The sequence below is a fragment of the Mustelus asterias genome, chromosome 17 (assembly GCF_964213995.1).
Source record: "Mustelus asterias chromosome 17, sMusAst1.hap1.1, whole genome shotgun sequence".
Taxonomy (NCBI): domain Eukaryota; kingdom Metazoa; phylum Chordata; class Chondrichthyes; order Carcharhiniformes; family Triakidae; genus Mustelus; species Mustelus asterias.
This window is the reverse complement of record NC_135817.1, coordinates 84,650,168-84,659,304: the sequence shown is the minus strand read 5'-3', so window position 1 is coordinate 84,659,304 and position 9,137 is coordinate 84,650,168.

Sequence of the window (9,137 nt, the reverse complement as noted above, 5' to 3'; positions counted from 1 at the left end):
TCATAGCTGACCAAACTCTCTCCTCATCAATGAATGCACACGAGAAAGAAAGATTCATCTTTCCTATCCTCTGGACAAAGCTACGTGTAGTCCATTTGAAGTGTTGTCATTACTGCAGTGTAACAGACATGGCAGCCAAAAAGCACCAGGAACAGCAATGGGATAATAACCACATAATCTATTTGAGAGTTTTTGATGAGGGATAATTATTCACTTGGATACAATGGAGAATTCTCCTGCTCTGTATTAAGTGATACCACGTGATCAGCCTGAGGTGGCAACTTGGCCAAGGTCCGATAGGTAGCCCTTCTGGTTTCAAAATATTCCCTCGATACTGCATTCATATTTGAGCTTGGATTATGTACTGTTACGGTTGAAATGGGAGGAATGCAAGGATTATCTAACCCCATCACTGCACAGATCACACCTTTAGTATAAAAGTTTAATTTATTCACCAAAATGGTCAATTGTTTGCCATCATTACTGTAATCAGAGACTTTTACCAGGCTTCTTTCAATAAACTCAGAATCATTGATTTATTATAAGATAAACCTATTTAAAATGTTCCAGAACTGTGGGCGCCACGGTGGCACAGTGGTTAGCACCAACAAAGCCTCACAGCGTCAGGTACCCGGGTTCAATTCCGACCTCGAGTCACTGTCTGTGTGGAGTTTGCACGTTCTCCCCGTGTCTGCGAGGGTTTCCTCTGGAGTGCTTTGGTTTCCTCCCACAGTCCAAAGATGAGCTGGTTAGGTGGATTAGCCATGCTAAATTGACCCTGAGTGTTAGGGGAACTAGCTAGGGTAAATGTATGGGGATAGGGCCTGGGTGGGATTGTGTTCGGTGCAGAATTGATGGGCCAAATGGTCTCCTTCTGCACTGTAGGATTCTATGGTTCTAACTGTTGAACACATAATTGTGATTTGCAAGTAAAACTGTCTATCTCTTCTCAAAACTACACACACAACAAGAGGAATTTTTTCCTTTTTTGCAAAGTGTTGGCCGGGGAGGAAAAACTGGCGTGCAGCTCGTCAGCTACTCAGCTGATTTTTATCATCACCTTGTGCTGCACTCTGTGTAGAAATAAATGGTGGCGTTGCCACATCATCAAACTGGCGGGGTGGCGCAGGGCTGGGTAAAGTCGACAATGCCAGGAATCCTGAGAGCAGGGCGTTGATGGATGCCCCAATCTCTGATAAAACAAAAACTGGAACCCCCATGTACATGGGCAAACCAACTTCCCCACCACTCAACAGACACTGGGAATCCCCCAACCACAGGCTCCTCCCCACAGACATGGGATGTCCCTTCCACAGATATGGGGGAAACCTTCCCCAATAGAGTTCTTCAGAGGGGCTCCCCGGGCCCTGCCCTATAACACTGCCCCCCAACGGGGCAGTGGCAATGTGCCAGTGGGCAGCAGCAGGATGTCAGGGGGCAAAGTCAGGGCAGTGCCAGGGGAAATGCCAGGGGACTGCTCGGGCATGTCCGTCTCTCCCCGGAAGCTTTACTTAACCTGTGTCCCCGGCGAGTTCCCTCCAGCTGGTTCCTATTGTTTTTAAAGCCTGCTGTAAAATCCGCCGACATGACAGATTCTGATATGGGAGGAGGATATGACAGGGAATCCCTTTAAGCAGGGGGATGGGGGGGGGGGGGGATGGAGAAGATCTGAATGAGATCTTGCTGGAAAGACTCTCATTTTCTGACTCTCGCAGGATTTTGCACTCATTTCGCTGCCCACAGCAAACGCGGGTAAAAATCCCGGCCATAGACACACACAGGCAAACAAAGGGTACACAAGTAGGTTCCGCTGCGATGGATGGTTAGAAAAAATCTTTATCAGAAAAGGATCATGTTCAGAGTTTGACGCCATCAACCTGGATCTCCCTCGAGTGAAGGCTGATCCCAGTAGATGTCTGGAGGTTCTCACCAACAGAGCTCCGGCATGGAGGAGGATATAGAGCAGAATCAATTTATTTTGTCTCAGCTTTGCAGGTTTCCAAATACAGACAAGTTGCACAAGAGTGAAAGGGATCTCCTCTCATTCTTCTAAACTCCAGTGAATATAATCCTAACCGACTTAGTCTCTCCTTATATGACAGACCTGCTATCCCAGGAATCAGCTTGGTAAACCTTCACTGCACTTCCTTTGTAGTAGGAACATCCTTCCTCAGATAAGGACACCAAAACTGCACACAATCCTCCAGGTGTGGCCTCACCTAAACAATTGCAATAAAACATCCCTATTCCTCTACTCAAATCCTCTCACTATGAAGGCCAACATACCATTTGCCTTCTTTGCTGCCAGCTTTATCTGTGCGCTTACTTTCAGAGACTGATGCACATGAACACCAAGGTCTTGCTGAGTATCCACTTCCCTCAATTTACACCCATTCAAATAATAATCTGCCTTCCTATTTTTGCTACCAAAGTGGATAACCTCACATTTACCCACAACGTACTGCATCTGCCATGCAGATGCCCACACACTCCGCCTGTCCAAATCATGCTGAAGAATCTCTGCATCCTCCTCACAGCTCACCCTCCCACCCAACTTTGTATCATCTGCAAATTTGGAGATAATACATGGAGTTCCCTCTTCCAAATCATTAGTATATAATGTGAACAATTGGGATCCTGGTACAGATCCCAGCAGAACACCACTGCTTGCAAATCAGAAAAAAGACCCATTTATTCCAACTCTTTGCATCCTGTCTGCTAACCAGCTTTCTATCCACCTCAATTTTCTTATTCTGTTTCACTTTCCGAGCAGGAATTGAATCTCAGCCCACATTTCACTAAATCACAGTTTTCTGTCACATTGAGTGTCTGGTGCATCAACATTAAATGAAGGATTCTGTTCACTGGAGTTTAGAAGAGTGAGAGGGGATCTCATAGAAACTTATAAAAATTCTAACAGGGTTAGACAGGGTAGATTCAGAAAGAATGTTCCCAATGGTGGGAGAGTCCAGAACTAGGGGTCATAGTTTGAGGATAAGGGGTAAACCTTTTAGAACTGAGGTGAGGAGAAATTTCTTCACCCAGAGGGTTGTGAATGTATGGAATTCACTCCCACAGAATGTAGTTGCGACCAAAATGTTGTCTGATTTCAAGAAAAAATCAGATACAGCTCTTGGGGCGAAAGGGATCAAGGGGTATGGGGGAAGGCGGGATCAGGATATTGAATTTGATGATCAGCCATGATCAAAATGATGGCGGAGCAGATTCAAAGGGCCTTTCACAAGGTGCCGCATAGTTAAATAAGTTAAGTGCCCATGTTGTTAAGGGTAAGATCCTGGTATGGATAGAGGATTTGTTGACTGGCAGAAGGCAGAGAGTGGGGATGGCAGCTAGTGACCAATGGCGTGCCTCAGGTATTGGTTCTGGGACCACAACGTTTCACAATATACATTAACGATTTGGGAGAAGGAACTGAAGGCACTGTTGCTAAGTTTGCAGATGATACAAAGATATGTAGAGGAACAGGTAGTATTGAGGAAGCAGGGGGGCTGCAGAAGGACTTGGACAGGTTAGGAGAGTGGGCAAAGAAGTGGCAGATGGAATATAATGTGGAACAGTGTGAGGTTATGCACATTGGAAGGAGGAGTGGAGGCATAGACTATTTTCTAAATGGGAAAATGCTTAGGAAACCAGAAACACAAAGGGACTTGGGAATCATTGTTCAAGATTCTCTTAAGGTTAATGTGCAGGTTCAGTCAGCAGTTAGGAAGGCAAATGCAATATTAGCATTCATGTTGAGAGGGCTAGAACAGGGATGCACTTCTGAGGCTGTATAAGGCTCTGGTCAGCCCCCATTTGAAGTATTGTGAACAGTTTTGGGCTCCGTATCTAAGGAAGGATGTGCTGGCCTTGGAAAGGGTCCAGAGGAGGTTCACAAGAATGATCCCTGGAATGAAGAGCTTATCATATGAGGAACGGTTGAGGACTCTGGATCTGTACTCATTGGAGTTAGAAGGATGAGGGGGGATCTTATTGAAACTTACAAGATACTGCGAGTCCTGGATAGAGTGGACGTGGAGAGGATGTTTCCACCAGTAGGAAAAACTAGAACAAGAGGGCACAACCTCAGGCTAAAGGGATGATCTTTAAAAACAGAGATGAGGAAGAATTTCTTCAGCCAGAGAGTGGTGAATCCGTGGAACTCTTTGCCGCAAAAGGCTGTGGAGGACAGGTCATTGAATGTCTTTAAGACAGAGATAGATAGTTTCTTGATTAATAAGAGGGATCAGGGGTTATAGGGAAAAGGCAGAAGAATGCGGATGAGAAAAATATCAGCCATGATTGAATGGCAGAGCAGACTCGATGGACCGGGTGGCCTAATTCTGCTCCTATGTCTTATGGCCAAATGCCTAATCCTGCCTCTAGTTTCAATGGCCGCGATTCTCCCACTGCGACCCGCAACGTTTCGGGCAGGTCGGGGTGGGAGATGCACGTCTGTGGCCTTGAACAGGGATTTGCGCATGCGCCGGGAACGCATGCGCATCTCCCAGAGCCGGAGAACAGTCGCCGGCCAAACCACATTGGAAACCGGCGGAAGGCAGGTAAGTATTTAAATCTTTTCTGCATGTATTTTAAATATGTATATTAGTTAATGATCGGGACCTGAAAGGTCCCAATTGAACCTCCCACCCCACCAGGAGTACTTCATTCCAGCAGGGTTCAGAGTAGCTCCCCACGTTCAGGGAGCTAGTGGGAGACCCTGCCGGAATTAAGGTGGGGGCAATTGGGGCCCCTCAGGGGGTTGGGTGGCGGGGGAGTGGTGCCCCCTGGGCATGGGCACTCTGGCAGTGCCAGCCTGTGCCCCCCTGGCACTGCCCAAGGGACAAAGTACCCATGCTCGGGGGCACCTTAGCACTGTCCATTGGGCATCGGGCAGTGCCAAGGGGGCACGGCCTACTGTAGTGGGGCCTTGGTGCCTTTGGTGGTGCTGGGGGTCCCACTGCCATTCTGCATTGGGATCGGTCTGGGAGAGAGGGAGGGCAGCAATTAGGGCAGGCTGGGTGGGGGGAGGTGCGGGGGGGAGGGTTAGCCTGCCGGGGGGATGTCTGCCTCCGGGGGGGTCTGATCCTGGGGGTGGTCAGCGGGAAGGGGGAGTCTACTGGGGTGAGGGGTGTGGGGGATTGCCACTGCTGGGGGGGTGAGCTGTACATCAGGGTGCTCCGGGCCAGAGGGGGTCAGGGTTAGCCCGGGAATTGTTGTGGGGGGGGTTTGCAGGGGCAAGCCAGCGATCGAGCTGCCTAGCAAACTGGAGTTTGACAGATCGGGGCTACTGCACATGCGCAGAGTTCCAGAACTGTCAAACTCCAGCGCAAATAGGCCCCCCCCCCCCCGGGTTTTTAATGAGATTCACGACTGGAACTTCTTCAGTGCACATAGTGCGGAGATTCAGGTGAGAAGCTGAACTGACAGAACAGTCGGGATTTAGAACAGTTTTCCCGCCAGTTCTGCATTTTTGGAAGAATCGCCCCCTATCTTTCTATGAACCATCATCCAATTAAAATACAATTATTTCGAGGGACGTTTTGTATTTATGGGATTATTGGAATAGGGCCTGGGTGGGATTGTGGTTGGTGCAGATTTGATGGGCTGAATGGCCTCCTTCTGCACGGTAGTTATTTTATGATTCTATGATTCTATGTTTCTATGATTCTATTCTATTTGCCTGGACTAAATGTCACCAATTCAATCAACAATCTTTACCTCTCCAAAAAACATTGAATCTTATCCTTGACTAAACTACACCTAATATTTGGTTTGTTATCAGGAGCACAGAGTGGGAGCGGAGGAACCACAGGGCGTAGTACAAACATCATACCGATGAACATCTAAGTACTATGTCATTGTGGACTCAGTGACTCTGAGGCAGAATGGAAAGTATAAAGTACATGTATGCACCATTGTTACTTTCAGTGTTGGCACTGAATTAGATGATGATTCATAGAAACAGGAGGCAGGAGGCAGGAGGAGGCCATTTGGCCCTTCAAGCCTGCTCTGCCATTCATCTTGATCATGGCTGTTCATCGAATTCAATGTCCTGATCCCGTCTTCCCCTCATCCCCCTTGATCCCTTTAGCCCCAAGAGCTATATCTAACTCCTTCTTGAAATCAGACAACGTTTTGGTCTCAACTACATTCTGTGGTAGTGAGTTCCTCCTCTCCCATCTCTCATCAAGATACACTTCAGTGCAACAATTGTCTCAATGGTCAATGTCTCCGTGCAGTTGGTGAATACGGGCAGATTTTTTTGGAGAACATCATAGCTGTGCCAACACTTACTTCATCACACCAGGCAAGAAAAATAAATCTGCATTTATAGAACATCGAACATTACAGCGCAGTACAGGCCCTTCAGCCCTCAATGTTGCGCCGACCAGTGGAACCAATCTAAAGCCCCTCTAATCTACACTATTCCAATATCATCCATCTGTTTATCCAATAACCATTTGAATGCTCTTAATGTTGACGAGTCCACTACTGCTGCAGGCAGGGCATTCCATGCCCTTACTACTCTGAGTAAAGAACCTACCTCTAACATCTGTCCTATATCTCTCACCCCTCAATTTAAAGCTATGTCCCCTCGTGCTAGCCATCACCATCCGAGGAAAAAGGCTCTCACTATCCACCCTATCTAATCCTCTGACCATCTTGTATGCCTCTATTAAGTCACCTCTTAACCTCCTTCTATCTAATGAAAAGAACCTCAAGCCCCTCAGCCTTTCCTCATACGATTTTCCCACCATACCAGGCAACATCCTGGTAAATCTTCTTTGCACCCTTTCCAACACTTCCACATCTTTCCTATAATACGGCGACCAGAACTGTACATAATACTCCAAATGCAGCCGCACCAGAGTTTTGTACAGTTGCAGCATAACCTCCTGGCTCCGAAACTCAATCCCTCTACCAACAAAAGCTAACACTTACATTGAGCCTTTCATCACTTCAGGATGTCACAAGGTTGTGAAGCACCAACCAATTGACGACTTTTGAAGCGTAGGTGAAAATTGCCTAGTTAGAAAAAGCAGCAATGTGATAACGAATCGTTAATCTGTTTAAGGATGAGAGATCATTTTTGGTCAGGATGTTGAGGAGAATTTCCTCCTCTTCTTTGAACAGTGCTGTGGGATCTTTTACTTCCACCTCATGCGAAAGGCAGTACCCCAACATTGCCGCAATCCCGCAATGCTGGATTGCCAGCCCTGGATCCTGGGCCCATGTCTCTCTGCATCAGGACTTAAACTCTTGAACATGTCACTCAGAGTTGAGGGTCCAACCCTGAATCAAGGCCAACGTGATGGTATTTCTGCCAAACCTCCTGCTGAAGTCACTGCCACCTGTCAGGGAAATCAGTGACAGTTTATTAAATGGCAGCTTGCTGACACATAAATAAGCATATGTATATATTTATATATATAGAGCATTCAGCATGGTATAATGGAGATATCGAGCACTTCGAACAGAGTCACATGGGTATATTTAATGCATGATGAGATATCTTATGGCGATGCAGAGGATTTAGTATAAAATCAAATGAATATATGAAGCATTTTGTAAAGTTTTGTGTTAATAAATTCCTGGTCCAGTAACTGAGGATTTCAATTTGAACATAATCTTTACTCAACAATATAAAAAAATCACGGGTGAGATTATATTGCCTCACTCGCCCCAAAACCGGAAAATCCTGCCGAGGTCAACAGATCTTTCCATGGTCTGCCCCTCGCCCGCTCTGATCCCATAGCGGGCGGGATGGTAAAAGTCACCCCCATATCTTGCTGGAGATTTGAGTATTACTAGAAAGGCCACCATCTACTGTCCATCTTTAGGTGGGATGTAGGCATTGCTGATTGGGCCAGCATTTATTGCCCATCCATGACCGCAATTAAGGGTCAATCGCATTGTTGTGGGTCTGGAGTCACATGTAGGCCAGACCAGGTAAGGATGGCAAATTTCCTTCCCTAAAGGACATCAGTGAACCAGATGGGCTTTTATTACAATGGTTTCATCATTCGACTTTTAACTCCAGATTTAAGACCATAAGACATAGGAGCGGAAGTAAGGCCATTCGGCCCATCGAGTCCACTCCACCATTCAATCATGGTTGATTTCAACTCCATTTACCCGCTCTCTCCCCATAGCCCTTAATTCCTCGAGAAATCAAGAATTTATCAATTTCTGTCTTGAAGACGCTCAACGTCTCGGCCTCCACAGCCCTCTGTGGCAATGAATTCCACAGACCCACCACTCTCTGGCTGAAGAAATTTCTCCTCATCTCTGTTCTAAAGTGACTCCCTTTTATTCTAAGGCTGTGCCCCCGCGTCCTAGTCTCCCCTGTTAATGGAAACAACTTCCCTACGTCCATCCTATCTAAGCCGTTCATTATCTTGTAAGTTTCTATCAGATCTCCCCTCAACCTCCTAAACTCCAATGAATATAATCCCACGATCCTCAGACGTTCATCGTATGTCAGGCCTACCATTCCTGGGATCATCCGTGTGAATCTCCGCTGGACCCGCTCCAGTGCCAGTATGTCCTTCCTGAGGTGTGGGGCCCAAAATTGCTCACAGTACTCCAAATGGGGCCTAACCAGTGCTTTATAAAGCCTCAGAAGTACATCCCTGCTTTTGTATTCCAAGCCTCTCGAGATAAATGACAACATTACATTTGCTTTCCTAATTACGGACTCAACCTGCAAGTTTACCTTTAGAGAATCCTGGACTAGGACTCCCAAGTCCCTTTGCACTTTAGCATTATGAATTTTGTCACCGTTTAGAAAATAGTCCATGCCTCTATTCTTTTTTCCAAAGTGTACGACCTCGCACTTGCCCACGTTGAATTTCATCAGCCACTTCTTGGACCACTCTCCTAAACTGTCTAAATCTTTCTGCAGCCTCCCCACCTCCTCAATACTACCTGCCCCTCCACCTATCTTTGTATCATCGGCAAACTTGGCCAGAATGCTCCCAGTCCCGTCATCTAGATCGTTAATATATAAAGAGAACAGCTGTGGCCCCAACACTGAACCCTGCGGGACACCACTTGTCACCGGTTGCCATTCTGAGAAAGAACCTTTTATCCCAACTCTCTGCCTTCTGTCTGACAGCCAATCGTCAATCCAT